The following is a 14,798-nucleotide window of genomic DNA, read 5'->3' as shown; positions in this document are numbered from 1 at the left end:
GAAACGAATTTTATGGTCAGCATAGAGATCTAGCTCACTTAAAAGCATTCTGTATCTGCACTTTCCTAAGACACTATCTTGAGACACTATCTGGATCTGTATCTTGAGATCTGTATTCTTAATTGGTTTATAAAACTACACTAGTAAGTGTTTTTCCTCTTTTTAAAACAGCCATGTAATCTATCTGGATCTGCATCTTGAGATCTGTATTCTTAATTGGTTTATAAAACTACACTAGTAAGTGTTTTTCCTCTTTTTAGACAGCCATGTAATCTATCTGGATCTGTATCTTGAGATCTGTATTCTTAATTGGTTTATAAAACTACACTAGTAAGTGTTTTTCCTCTTTTTAAACAGCCATGTAATCTCGAGCAATGTAATGCAAAAGATACACAAAACTTGTTGTGGTTCTTTCGGGAGTTGGCATAAAAACATGAAACTTCCCTTTATGTCTATCACGTAGGCATTTAGCTACCTAACTTTGATAAATGCCACCACACCCCACCTCTCGTTTCTACACCGAAAGTGCTGGAACACATTTCAAACATCTTGAAACATTTCAAGGGAATTTCATGATTTGAAAATGCAGGCCCATGTTTCTTACACATTTCAACTTAGCAGCGTTTGTTTCACGCCAATAAAAACACTTAAAAAGTGTGGGAGCCACAACAAGCACACAAATGCCCACTCATAGTAAAATAAAAGCAAAGTAATTCTAAAATCATTTCTAAAGTACACTAAAAATTCCTTGCCAACTCTAACCGATGTGGTAGCTTCCTATATATGTCTCATGGATTGCAGGGCAAGTTTACGCATTTGCTTGAGATCAAAACAATAAATTGCCAAGTACTTGGTTGGGGTAGAAGCAATGTAAAACATTATTGCGGACATCTTCATAGTTCAAAGGTATATAATACAATATCTCAAACTATATAAGATATGAGGTTTCCTATAAGCCAAATTAGATATTTATAAAACTATAGGGTAGAATTATTAAATATGCAGTAAAGAAAGGAAATTTAAAGTTAATTATTAGTTAGATGTAATAATATACAGTTAAAGGATATTATGGATATTTAGGGAAGAAATATATTTTATTTAGTTATCTCAAACAATTTAGTATCATTATATGTTCACATTTAAATGGAAAATATTAATGATATTTGATATTATTATTTTATATATATATAAAAGGGGAGGAGTGTATGCTCAAAGAGCCAAAGAACTAAAATCAAAAGATTGTCCAATTAAAATCTCAACAACTATTGGAGTTGGTTTCCCTACTCAGCTTCAAAGGTGAATATTATGTTCATTGTGCCTCGAATGGTTTTGATACATCTATGTCTAAGAAAGAAATATTGTTGAGAGTTTTTGCTTATATGTAAATAGGATTAATGGTTTATTGGTGAGTACACAAGAATGGTTCAAAATTTCATTTTATATGAGTATTTTTGAAAGCCAGTATGTGAGTCATCTAAGAGAGACAAGTCCTAGGATGGATTAATAAGTCTTAGATATTGAACAGATTTTGAACAAATCAAAATGGTGAGGACGCGAAGGAACCAAGGGCCCGGGGAGTCTTCACAAGGACCTCCTTCAAATAACCCATTACCTTCACCAGAATTGACTCTCATCCTGCGTTCCTTGGAAGCAATTAATGAAACCTTAAGAGGACGCCAAACAAATGAAATGGAAGGGGAACACCCTTCATCAGGGTTAGGGAACCCCGAGGGATCTAGAGACTATGATAGAAGACCTCCAGTTGAGGACATTACTAGAGAGCTCCAAAAGATTAAACTCCCAGAATTTCCAGGAGGTCGTGCCAGTGAGCGTGCAGAAGCCTGGTTAGAGGGGATGGGAAGGTGTTTCGCACTAAGGTGTTACAATTCCAATTCCAAAGCCAAAATAGCAATATTCCAACTCAGAGATAGTGCTCTGAATTGGTGGGGTAACTTGGAGCGTCAACTGCACCTCACTCCAGACACAGTTACTTGGGAATTGTTTGAGGAGAGGTTTAGGAAGAAATACCTACCAGCATATTATGAAGAACAACAGGTAGGAGCCTTCCATGCCCTGATACAAGGAGGCCGTACTGTAGAAGAATATGAAATTCGATTTATGGAATTAGTCAAGTACGTTTCCTACATGGATACTGATCAGCGCCAAGCGGATCGTTTTATGTATGGATTGAGACCTAAGATTAGGGCAATGGTACAGATGTGGAAACCATCCTCAGTTGCAGAAGCTGTAGAACAGGCTCGTTATGTCGAAGAACACCTAGATTTAAAGGGTGAAGGCAGAGCCATCTTTCCACGTCAAACAGGGTTTATGGGGAAGGCCCCTCGTACCTTCCCAAGGGGGGGAAGTCGGAGGCCACCACCATATGGAAACAGGGTTATACCTAGAACACCAACAGTAGGAATTTCCATGGTTTCTAGTGCAGCTTCACCCACAATTTCAAGGGCGCGTACAAATCAAAGTCATAGGCGAGGAACAACAAGTGGGGGTAGGGGTTCCAGGGGAAGAAACTCTTTCCAAAGAACTCCACATCATTCGGTTCAAGGTCCACCACGCATCACTTGTTGGGGATGCGGAGGACCTCATTACCAGCGGCACTGCCCAGAGTTTCGAACCAGTGACAACAGAAGAGAGGGAAAAGAACCAATAGGGGGAGCAGGTAGCCACCACCGAATCTATGCCGCAGTTGACAATCAGCAAGTTGAACACCAGTCTGCCGTGGTAGAAACCTCAGGTATGATAAACAAAGTAAAAGTTAAAATTTTGTTTGACTCTGGTGCTACAGATAGTTTCATTTCACCAGTTGCATTAGAAAAATGTGGGCTGGCAACCTATGAGCACGATGACTTTAAACAAGTTGAGATGGCTTCTGGAATAAAACAAGCAGTAGGGCCTAGTGTTGACCAATGTCAGGTAAACCTCGGGGTGTGTATGACTAAGTTGAAGGCATACGTCACAGAATTGGGAACGTATGATGTAATTGTTGGAATGGACTGGCTTGAAGCTCATCGAGCTTTGGTAGACTGTTTCAAGAAGAAGGTGATATGTTTAGATGATGAAGGTAGGCCAATTGAGATTTGTGGAATCAAGAGGGGAGTGTCCCTACGATTCATATCTATGATGAAGGTAAAACGTTGTCTCAGAGAAGGTTGCAAACTGTATTTGGTCAAGACTGTAAGTGACCAGAAAGGACCTTCCCTGGATCAACATCCAGTTTTGGCTGAATTCAAGGATGTTTTTCCAGAGGAATTGCCTGGATTACCTCCTGTAAGAGAGATTGATTTCACCATTGATCTGAAACCAGGTGCAGAACCAATATCTAAGACACCCTATAGGATGACAACTCCAGAGCTTTGTGAGTTGCAGATGCAGTTAAAAGAGCTCTTAGACTTGGGATTGATCAGACCTAGTATTTCCCCTTGGGGAGCACCAGTAATTTTTGTCAAGAAGAAGGATGGTTCCCTGCGCCTATGCATAGATTATAGAGACTTAAACAGAGCCACGATAAAGAATAGGTACCCAATACCTCGAATAGATGACTTATTTGATCAAATGAAGGGGGCAGCGGTCTTCTCAAAAATCGATCTACGATCTGGGTACCACCAATTGAGGATAAAGGAGGAAGACATCTCAAAAACTGCATTTCGAACTCGATTTGGGCACTATGAGTTCGTAGTTGTTCCATTCGGTTTAACTAATGCACCAGCAGTATTCATGAGCCTCATGAATGGTGTGTTCAGGAAGTATTTGGACCAATTCGTGCAAGTCTTCCTTGATGACATTCTTATATATTCCAAGAATGAAAAGGAGCATGAAAAGCACCTAAGGGTAGTATTGACTTGTTTAAGGGAAAATCAATTGTATGGGAAATTGTCAAAGTGTTCCTTCTTTCAGAAGAAAGTCCATTACCTTGGGCACATCATTTCAGGAGAAGGGATTTCAGTTGACCCGGAAAAGGTGAAGGCCATAATGGATTGGCCAGTACCAAAAAATGCCCATGAGGTACGTAGCTTTATGGGGCTAGCTGGGTATTATTGCAGGTTTGTGGAAGGGTTTTCAAGGATTGCAAAACCCATCACCACATTACAGCGAAAGGGGGTTAGGTATGAATGGACAAATGAATGTGGCACTGCATTCACAGAGCTGAAGAGGTTACTAACTAGTGCACCGATCCTTCAAGTACCAGACATGACAAAAGACTTCATTGTCTGCACCGATGCGTCGACGCAGGGATTGGGTGCAGTATTGATGCAAGAAGGCGGAGTAATAGCTTACGCTTCTAGGAAATTGAAGAAGCATGAAGAGTTATATGCTACCCACGACTTAGAATTGGCAGCAGTGATGTTAGCCTTGAAGCTATGGAGACACTACCTCATTGGGAGAAGATTTGAGTTAAGAACAGATCATCAAAGCCTGAAGCATCTCTTCACTCAAAGGGATTTGAACGCCAGACAAAGGCGATGGAGCGAATTCATGAGTGAGTATGATTTTGAAATCTCATACATCAAGGGAAAGGAGAATGTAGTGGCGGATGCATTAAGCAGGAGGCCACGAACTTTCTCCCTAGTAGCCTTAAGGGTAAATTTAAGGGAGCGGATATTGGAGAAATTCTTTGAAGATAGTTGGTATTTAAAAGTCATCTCAGCTATCCAAAATGGGAAACAGATAGAACCAAAGTTTGAAGGATATGTCCTTGAATCAGATGGGCTATTGAGATTCCAAGGGAGAATGTACGTACCTAAGGAAGGGGGTATAAGAGAAACCATCCTCAGAGAGTCTCACAGAGCACTCTATTGTGCACATCCTGGGGTAAAGAAGATGTACGCAGACGCAAGGAAACTCTTCTTTTGGGCAGGCATGAAGCATGACATAGTCCAGTTTGTCGCCAAATGTCTTGAATGTCAGCGAGTGAAGGCTAATCATCGCCATCCAGCAGGACTCCTACAACCTCATGACATCCCTACATCTAAATGGGAAGTAATTTCCATGGATTTTGTGGTGGGTTTGCCACTCACTTCCCAGAGGCACAATGCTATATTTGTTATAGTTGATAAATTGACCAAAAGTGCCCATTTCATCCCAGTAAGGGACACTTATGATGTTACGGATGTGGCGCGAGTGTTTGTCAATGAAGTTATCCGACTGCACAGATTGCCCACAAAGATCATTTCTGATAGAGACTCCCGATTTACATCTAGGTTTTGGACAAGTTTGCAGTCAGCACTGGGAACTCAGTTAAACCTAAGCACTGCATATCATCCAGAAACAGATGGGCAGACCGAAAGAGTAAATCAGGTTCTGGAGGACATGCTTAGGATGTACGTCATGGATAATCAGACTCAGTGGGAAAGGTACTTACCATTGGTAGAGTTTGCCTATAATAACAGTTATCATAGTTCAATCGGGATGCCTCCTTATCAAGCTCTATATGGAAGACCTTGCAGGACGCCGTTGAGTTGGGAAAAGTTGGAGGACCGAGTGATAGTTGGCCCAGAATTAGTTCAAGAAATGGAGGAACAGGTAAAGCAGGTTCGGCAAAGGTTAAAGGAAGCACAGGATAGACAGAAGAGCTATGCTGATTCACATAGGATTGATCGCAGTTATGAGGTAGGGGACCAAGTTTTTATTCGTATCCGGCCCAACAAAAGCACCATCCGGTTTGGGAAGGGGACGAAATTGTCACCTCGGTTCGTAGGACCTTTTAGGATCAAGGAGAAGATTGGACCAGTTGCCTATCGTCTTGTACTGCCGCCCCATTTGCATAAAACTCATGATGTTTTTCATGTATCTGTTTTACGACATTATGTTTCTGATGAATCTCACAAACTGGATTGGCAGGACTTGCAGGTCTCGGACATGGGAACCGTAATGGTAGAACCATTACGCATATTGGACCGTAGGGTTCGACAGCTCAGATGTCGCACAGTGGACCAAGTTAAGGTCCAGTGGGACAAGTATAGCCCAGGATCTGCTACCTGGGAGGATGCAGAGACTATGCATCGTGACTACCCCTCACTTTTTGAGCATCTGTGATGCCTATTTTGACTTAGATAGCTACCTATTTTAAGATCCTATTTCCATGTTATTTATTTATGAACATTATGTAATATTGATGCATTTGGTTGACACATAAAACTACTTATATGAATCAGTTGATAGATTTGATATTAATGATAGAAATGGTTGATGTATGGACTACATGTATGACTCACTTAGTGATGGACTATCTAGTGCGTAACTTATCAGAATTACTTTGGTTCATATATAGCTCAAGTGGATATGATTTATTTAAATGAATGACTTAGCGAGAATTCTTAGATTGACACATGGATACTAGACTTAGTAATGTGATGATTATATGTCTTGTTGTTATATAAATGCACGAATGAGAGGCTAACCCGCAGGGGAAGAGAACTATGTGATAGCCAAGAGGGAAGGATGAGACATCTCATGAGGAAGGTATAATGTACATTATTTTACTTCATTGGTATCTACTTGATATGCACTCTTATGACACAAGAAAAAAAAAAAAAATGCAAATGACAGGTGGCAAGACGACCTGACTGGATTATTCGATGACAAGTCCAACCAGCTCTGTAGTGTGGTCCGTGCTCTGAAGGAGGGGTGGAGGTGTTTCCCACCGTGTATCCTCCGAAACCTGGAATCGTGGGGAGGACAGCTGAACGCTCCCCCTAGACGTGTGATGACGATTGCCAGATTCCTGCTGGGGAAAGTTTGGTCGAGGCATTCGACGCTCCCACCATGTCGGTTTTATCAGTGGTCAGTATGGCCTTTGCCACTGGTAAGGCAACAGAGGACGGATAGGGTGGGAACGGAAGTAGGCCAGGGTGGATAGGAAGATAAAGATCAGTTGGAGACTCTTGATGGGAAGTAATGCCATTGTCTGACTTATCGAATTTTAATGCTATAACTCTCTCTGGTTTGCTATGCTTTCAAACTCCTTGTATCTTTTCATTCTAACTTCGGGACGAAGTTTTCTGAAGGAGGGGTGTATGTAATGCCCCACTTGTTTCTTATCCTACAAATTGTGTTAATATTATCTGAAAATATTGAGAAATATTGGTCTAAAATAAATTTATGATTTCCATTATTCAAATTCCCCACTTGCCTTCTCAATTTGAATATTGTGTAGGATGTGGTCTCTTTCCATTAATTCAAAATATATTTATTCATTTCACAATCCCCAATGTACCCTCACATTTACTAAGGAGAAGACATGGTCCTCTCCATGTAAGCACATTTCACATTCCCCAATGTACCCTCACATTTACTAAGGAGAAGACATGGTCCTCTCCATCTTATCATCAATATATATTTATTCATTTCACAATCCCCAATGTACCCTCACATTTACTTGGGAGAAGACATAGTCCTCTCCATCTTATCATCAATATATATTTATTCATTTCACAATCCCCAATGTACCCTCACATTTACTAAGGGAAGACATGGTCCTCTCCATGTAATTACACTTCACATTCCCAATGTACTTTTCAGATTTACTTGGGAGAAGACATGATCCTTTCCCATTAAATTCTCAATTTTATATTCATATCACAATTCCAAATGTACTCCTAGCTTAGAAGAGAAGTCAACCAAGGATGGGTGAGAGTTAATGACATTAATGAGAGGTGGTTGAGGAAAGAGTGTATAAAAAGGGAAGGGGGAAGAAAGAAAAGGGGAGTGGGAGTTTTGCTTAGGATTGTGGGGGTTGATTGTGATTGTTTGGCCTTGTTATGATTTTGGGAGACCTTGGAAACCTGTGGAGGTTTCTTGGGTTTGAGAGGAGGAAAGCATCATTATCTAGTTTTGCACATTCTTCTTGAGGACACACTATATCTGGTTGGACTTGGGCACGGAGGGCTAGGGAACCTGTGGAGGTTTCCTGGGCTAGGAATTTATTTCCTAGTTGGATGGGAGGTAAATCCGGTTGGGTCGGCCAGAGGGAGCGTTCAGCTGGAGCTATCAGACAAAAGTATCATCATCAACCGCCAGAACAGGTATTTTTCCATGGATTACTCTTGTTAAGTTGATATCAATGGAATGCTCACCTTAATTTATGTTGCTTACGATAAAGTGATAAGATGTTAAATGTTTAAATCTATGTAAGAAGGTCAGCAAGTTTTTTTTTTTAAACCATAAGAAAATAGATCTGTTAGTGTATAATAGATTGAGACTCTAATAATAGGTATCAGGGCCTTACAACTTGGAAAAGAGTACCAATAACATTGCTGAACTTCTAGGTTTAGATCAATGCTTGGAAATCCTGGTGGAGGCAAATTTACATAATGTTATCATTGAAGCAAATTCGGATTTAATCATCAGAGTAGCCAAGAAGATTGACAATGGAACTTCGCCAGATAAAGTGTCGAAGCACTGGAAGCTACTGCAAATTTTTCACCGTATCCACTCTCACTTGCAGACTCTTAAAACAATTAGATTTGTTCATGTTAGAAGGAAGGCAAATATGCTTGCAAATTGGTTGGCAAATGAAGGTGTGGCCAATAAGGACATGGATTCTCGGCATGCATGGGAGTTGTTACCTGAAGGGACACTGCAAGAGGACTGTTTCACACTGGCAACCAAATATTGGGATTTATGGATGAACAATGTTGATTGAAGGGATTCGGGAGACAAGAGTGAGGATGATATCACCTAATTTGTCTACGATTTTGGGATATGGTTGCTCTCCACAATTTTGTTAACTTTTGGATGAATGATGAAGGTTTCAAGTTAGGAAATGATGCAGAACAGACTGCCTGGGTATATTTGGCTCAGCGACTTTATGTTGGCGACTCCAGGCGGAAGGCTCAACAAGGTCTACGGGAATGTTCTGGCTTTTTTGCAGAACCACGATCTTAATACCATAAGTGGTATTTTGCGCGGGACTCAGATGGTATCTGGTATTTTGGTAGGTGCATGTGATTCCACTAGGTGGGTAACACGTGGTAGCGAAAGGTGAGAGAAAACCGCTTTCATCGCGCGGTTAACCTCCACGCTTCTCGTCTGTGTGATATCCCTGATCACTGTTGGATCGGGATTATGTATTCAACGACTGAGATGGGTCGTACTTGTCACCTTAGAGTTCCGGACTTGTTGCTGTTTATTGGACCCAGTTTAGAGTTGCGGTCGGGTCCGTGTGCAAGGGGCAGTGGGGTCCATTGTGGGTCTCTGTATGGGCCCCGGGCTTTCTGCGAAACCATGAACACAAAACCCCGAAAGCTTATGTGGTATATCGCGCGAGACATGGTTGGTATCTGGTATTGTGGAAGATGCATGCGATTCCACTCAGGGGGTAACACATGGCAACAAGAGGTGATAGAAAACCACTCTCATCGCGCGGTTAACCTCCATGCTTCTCGTATATGCGATATCCCCGCTGGCCGTTGTTTCGGGACTTTGCTTTCAACGGCTAAAATTGGTTATGCTTATTGCACGATTGTGGTTCCCTTTTTGGGTCCCTTTGATTGTTGGCCGTTGGATCGGGGTTATGTATTCAACGGCGAGGATTCAGTTTCGTAGACTTTTTATTGTGGCCTCTGGGTCTGTCTAGTGGATGTAGGAGGAACCACTTTGAGCTACTTGTAGAAACCTCTTTGAGCTTCGATCCCTGGTTTTTTGTCGCCCCTGCTGTCTAGGGCACTCTGCATATTATGTAATTTAATCAGAGTAATAGAAGGTTCGTCTCTTACTTATCAAAAAAAAAAGTTATCTTTCTTTCTTCTATTTTTTTACATTAATGTTTGTTACAAATTTACTTCATAGTTTGATAAGTTATATTTCTTTAAAAGACCTTAATGTTTATTATTGCATTGAGAGGGTTTTATAGCTTAGAAGGATAGAGATGTAATGTAATGTCCTGCAAACTTTTTAATTTGGTCGAACAAAAAAAATATATATATTTTTATTAAATCTTTATAAATTATTACTAGTGGTTTTTGAATTCCAGATTTATTACAACCCATGGTATTCATGTGGAATATAGTCTATTTAAAGAGGGATGTTAAACCATTCTAAATCCATCTTAACTCCAGATATACAAAAGGGCGAGAGGGATCAAATCTCTTGAGATGCAAACCTCTTTTAGAGTGAAAAGAAATTTGATCTCTCTTGACACTTGGTAGATCCAGAGTTAAAATAAATCTGAGCTAATAAAAAAAAATTGTCAAATAGTAACTTGGGACTATCTTTCCTTAATAAAAAAACACTTATGAAGAATGTTACATTTGATAATGTATTATTATATTACATATCTTTATAGTTAAACAAAATTTAGTTATTAATTTGATTAAGAAGAATGTTTCTTTATGGGAACCACTAGTGAGGGAAAACTACATTCAAATTAATAATTACAAGTTTAATTTCAAGAGATCAATTATTGAAGGGGAGTGAGTGTTGTTGGCTTTGTTTTGGTTCATGTTGTAGTTCCTCAATCCGGCGCTTTAGATATTGAATCTCCTCCTCAACTATTCACATCAACATTTGATAGTCCACTAATAGCTCCATAGTTGTTGACAAGCACGTGACTATTCATTCTACCACAATTGAAGTTGTAGAATCTCCTCCTTCTTGACTTCTAGATCCTTCTTCCTCATCAGTCCAAAAATTCTAACAACCTCCTCCAATCTGTAACCCAAGCTCTAGTCTTTCCACTGAGCGAATGTCCCAATTGATTTACATTCCACCATTGAATAAAAGTCAGCTAGACCAAGAAAGTACCCAATCTTGTTTTTAGATCACTAGTTTTCTCTTGAGATGCTCTTTACTTCCACTCAAAGCTAGTGATATCCTCATTCTTCAAGGAGGGAAAAGGAAAATAAACTAATCCACTAAAATGGCCTTCCCCTGCCACTTTGTTATCAATGCTCAGACCTGAATTGGAATGGGGTTTCGTTCGTAGTTCATAGTTAAACACCTTAACATTCGATGCTAATATAGATAACAACACAAGAGGATCAACATCGTTGACCACCAAATCCACCTCTGAGTCACCAACTTTATTCTACAGATCATATCTCCTAACACTTCAATTGTATTTTACTACTTTCCCTATCACACATTGGGTAGAGGCCATCCCTCTTGCTTAATCTCATAAAGGTAGACACACTTAATAGTACAATTAATCGAAGAGATGAGATCAGAGTTCCCCACCCACAAGGGTATTGGAGCACCACTACTAACAATCCATCACCTTCACTATCCAAGGGCACACAAACCACATGCCTCCCTATGCACCTATTAAGTACATCTCTATAAATCATTGAAACTATGTATTCCCCAAGCACAAAGTTGGGTTAAATTCCCTTGTACCTATCCAAACATTAGCGATAGGGACACTACATCCCCTTCATCCATTCTATACCTCGAAGGAAATATCTTACCCCAATCATGCATGCTTTCACATGTCTCAGTGCACATGGATCATACACCCCCCATTCCTTTTGCTCTTAACCATTATACTAAGGAATACTTTGAGAGGTCCTCCCTCTCATTTACTAGAATAACATCAATAATCGAGGTTGCTCCTTAATTAGTACGGAAATCAACCAACTTATTGTTAATTCAAAGAATAAGATAAGTCAAAAAAAGATTCCATTTTTTGCAACAGAGACCAGATTCTTTTGAAGATTAGGCCCAATTTTAAATACGGGGGAGAGGAACCCATTACCACGTGCTAAATGGTATGACAAAGTCTCCTATGATTACAATATTACTAAGATTCAATTGTAAGGTTGGGCGCAGATATTCCTACAAGGCATATGCTTTTCCTTCATTGTTAGAAACTATTCCTAATCACGTGAATATCTTAATTCTACTTCTTGGGGCAAAAAATCACAAACCTTCTCCCTAAGATTTTGCTAAATTAAACAATTAAAAAAAAAAATCTAGATTCACTGATATTTATAAAAAAACATTTAAAAAACTAAAAATCATAGAAAAGCTATTTTGATAAGATAATAGTTTTTAAGATGTCAAAATAATTATTTAGAAAGAAATAGCATATTAAATATATATATTTTTTTGAAGAGATATTACTTTCATCATTTTCATTCATATATATATATATATATATATATGTATATGTTAATTTAAAATAAATTAACCAAAAATCCCATGCAAAAATTTGAAAAAATCCCTTGCACTTCTCCCTTAACATGTATCATTAACATTTACATAATAAATAACACATTGAAATTATTAACACTTGCATATCAGAAATATATCAATATTATTAATATTTACACAATGTATAATATATTTATGTTAATATATTATATATTGTTAATATCATATTAATTGTGATTTTTTTGTTTACCAAGTTATATGAGCTTTGAGATGACTAACATGCTTAATTTGTGCTTTGAATAGCTACAACCTAAGAACATCTAAGCCGTCAAAACAACTCGTAGATTGCACCTGGCCTAAGCCACACCAACCTTTAATATGACTAGATTATTTTCCACAAAATTTCGAACTAGTGACCATACACCACAAAGTGCCTTAACACAATGCCCTATCACCATCTATTCTATGACCCATAAACTTATACTAATTATAATCTTTAAATCATTATAAATATATCTTTAAATCATTATCATATTAATTATAACCCTGAACCATTATACCTATTACTTTTAAATCATTGAGAGTATTCTAATAGGGAAATTTATTATAACATATTATGAAATTTCATATGATATATGCTTTAAATTCAGATTTAATCTTATTGGTTTAAGACATGAACTATCATACTAAATTGAAACTAGAATGAAAGAAGTAAACAATGCACTATTTACCTATAAAATTATCATGGACATCCGATGCACTTTCTACCTATAAAATTATCATGGTAGTATCATGGACACCTGATGTCCCTGGAGAAAACTCAACAAAAGTAAAAACCAACTACAAAATGAGATTATGTTTCTCTCTTCTTTTCTCATAGAAGAAAGAATAAGTTCCATATTACGTTAAGGCGAAAGCGAGCATTTATTCAATGTCATAGTGGTCAATAGGATAAGTTACATATTTAACATCATTTGATAGTCATATAAGAATAAGCTTATTGTTTTGGCATTACTCAACCTCTAATTAATATCAGGGTTTTGAATCATTTAAAATTTTCGCAAAAGTCTACCTACTATTCTTATTGTTTTTGCATTACTCGAATCATTTAAAATTTTCTCAAGAGTCCACATATACATATGATATAGAACTCATATTTATAATTAATGTTAATTATAATTAATATGAAGGTTTTGAATCATTTAAAATTTATACATATGATATAGGACTCATATTTATTCTTATTGTTTTTGCATTACTCGAATCATTTAAAATTTTCTCAAAAGTCCACATATACATATGATATAGAACTCATATTTATAATTAATGTTAATTATAATTAATATGAAGGTTTTGAATCATTTAAAATTTATACATATGATATAGGACTCATATTTATAATTAATGTTAATTATAATTAATATGAAGGTTTTGAATCATTTAAAATTTTCTCAAAGATCTACATATACATATGATATAAAATATATAAAAATTAATTAATATTAGGCTTTTCAATCATTTAAAATCTTCTCAAAAGTCCACAATCCACATAAAACTAATTTATATTAGGGTTTGGAATCATTTAAAATCTTCTCAAAAATCCACAAATTAATATTAGGGCTTGGAATCATTTAAAATCTTCTCAAAAATCCACATAATATGAGTAGTTCTATGTAACACCTCAATGTCATTGTCATGGTAATCAATAATCCGACAAATGAATAATGTACGATGTACTCAGTATGATGGTAATTTCAATAAGAAACATAGTTCAAGGCGTAACTTTTACATTAGAAGTGATCTTCACTATGTTAAAAAACTCTCAATCTGCAAATAACAATGTCAAAGAAGAACAACTTCGTTTACAAAGCTTTCACTCCGGAAACTACAATGCAAAGTTTCAAATAAAAACTTCAAAAAGTTTTGAACTCAAATTACCAAAACATGTCCAAACATGTCCAATAGATCTTACAAGATAATATCTCTAATTTTTCCAACAAACAATATTAAAATATATACCCAATAAAATAAATGATCCAATCTAGTCCAACATTGTCTAATTAATATTCAAATTTTTATGTCAAAGCATGGACAGGGTAATCAACCATAGGCGCATGTCAAAAAATTTAAGGTAGCAACCAGGTAACAGTGTTTGCATGAAGATGAAGTTGAGTTTTCTTTAGGAGGTAACAGTGTTTGCATGAAGATGAAGTTGAGTTTTCTTTACGAGTTATGAGATAGTACATGTGACTTATAGCTCCATTGACTGACACCTCTCCTGCCTGGTTCTAAAGGTATTTATGATGATTCATTACTGCCTGGTTCTAAAGGTATTTACGATGATTCATTATGTACATCTTAGAACTATGAATATAATTTACATTGAAATTAAAAGTGGTATTCATGTTGATCTGCATTGAACTACGAAACACAGTATCAAAAAACATGCTGGTACTCTGGCACAACAAGAAAAAGTTGAGTTTTCTTTAGGAGTTATGAGATAGTGAGTTTTCTTTAGGAGTTATGAGATAGTATATGTGACTTATAGCTCCATTGACTGACGCTCTCCTGCCTGGTTCTAAAGGTATTTATGATAATTCATTAGAGTGGTATTCATGTTGATCTGCATTGAACTGCATTGAACTACGAAACACAGTATCAAAAAACATGCTGGTACTCTGGCACAAGAAGAA

This window comes from Pinus tabuliformis, chromosome Q (genome assembly GCF_031772625.1).
Source record: "Pinus tabuliformis cultivar Carrire ecotype Pingquan chromosome Q, CPIR1, whole genome shotgun sequence".
NCBI classification, from domain to species: domain Eukaryota; kingdom Viridiplantae; phylum Streptophyta; class Pinopsida; order Pinales; family Pinaceae; genus Pinus; species Pinus tabuliformis.
This window is presented reverse-complemented; position numbering follows the sequence as displayed.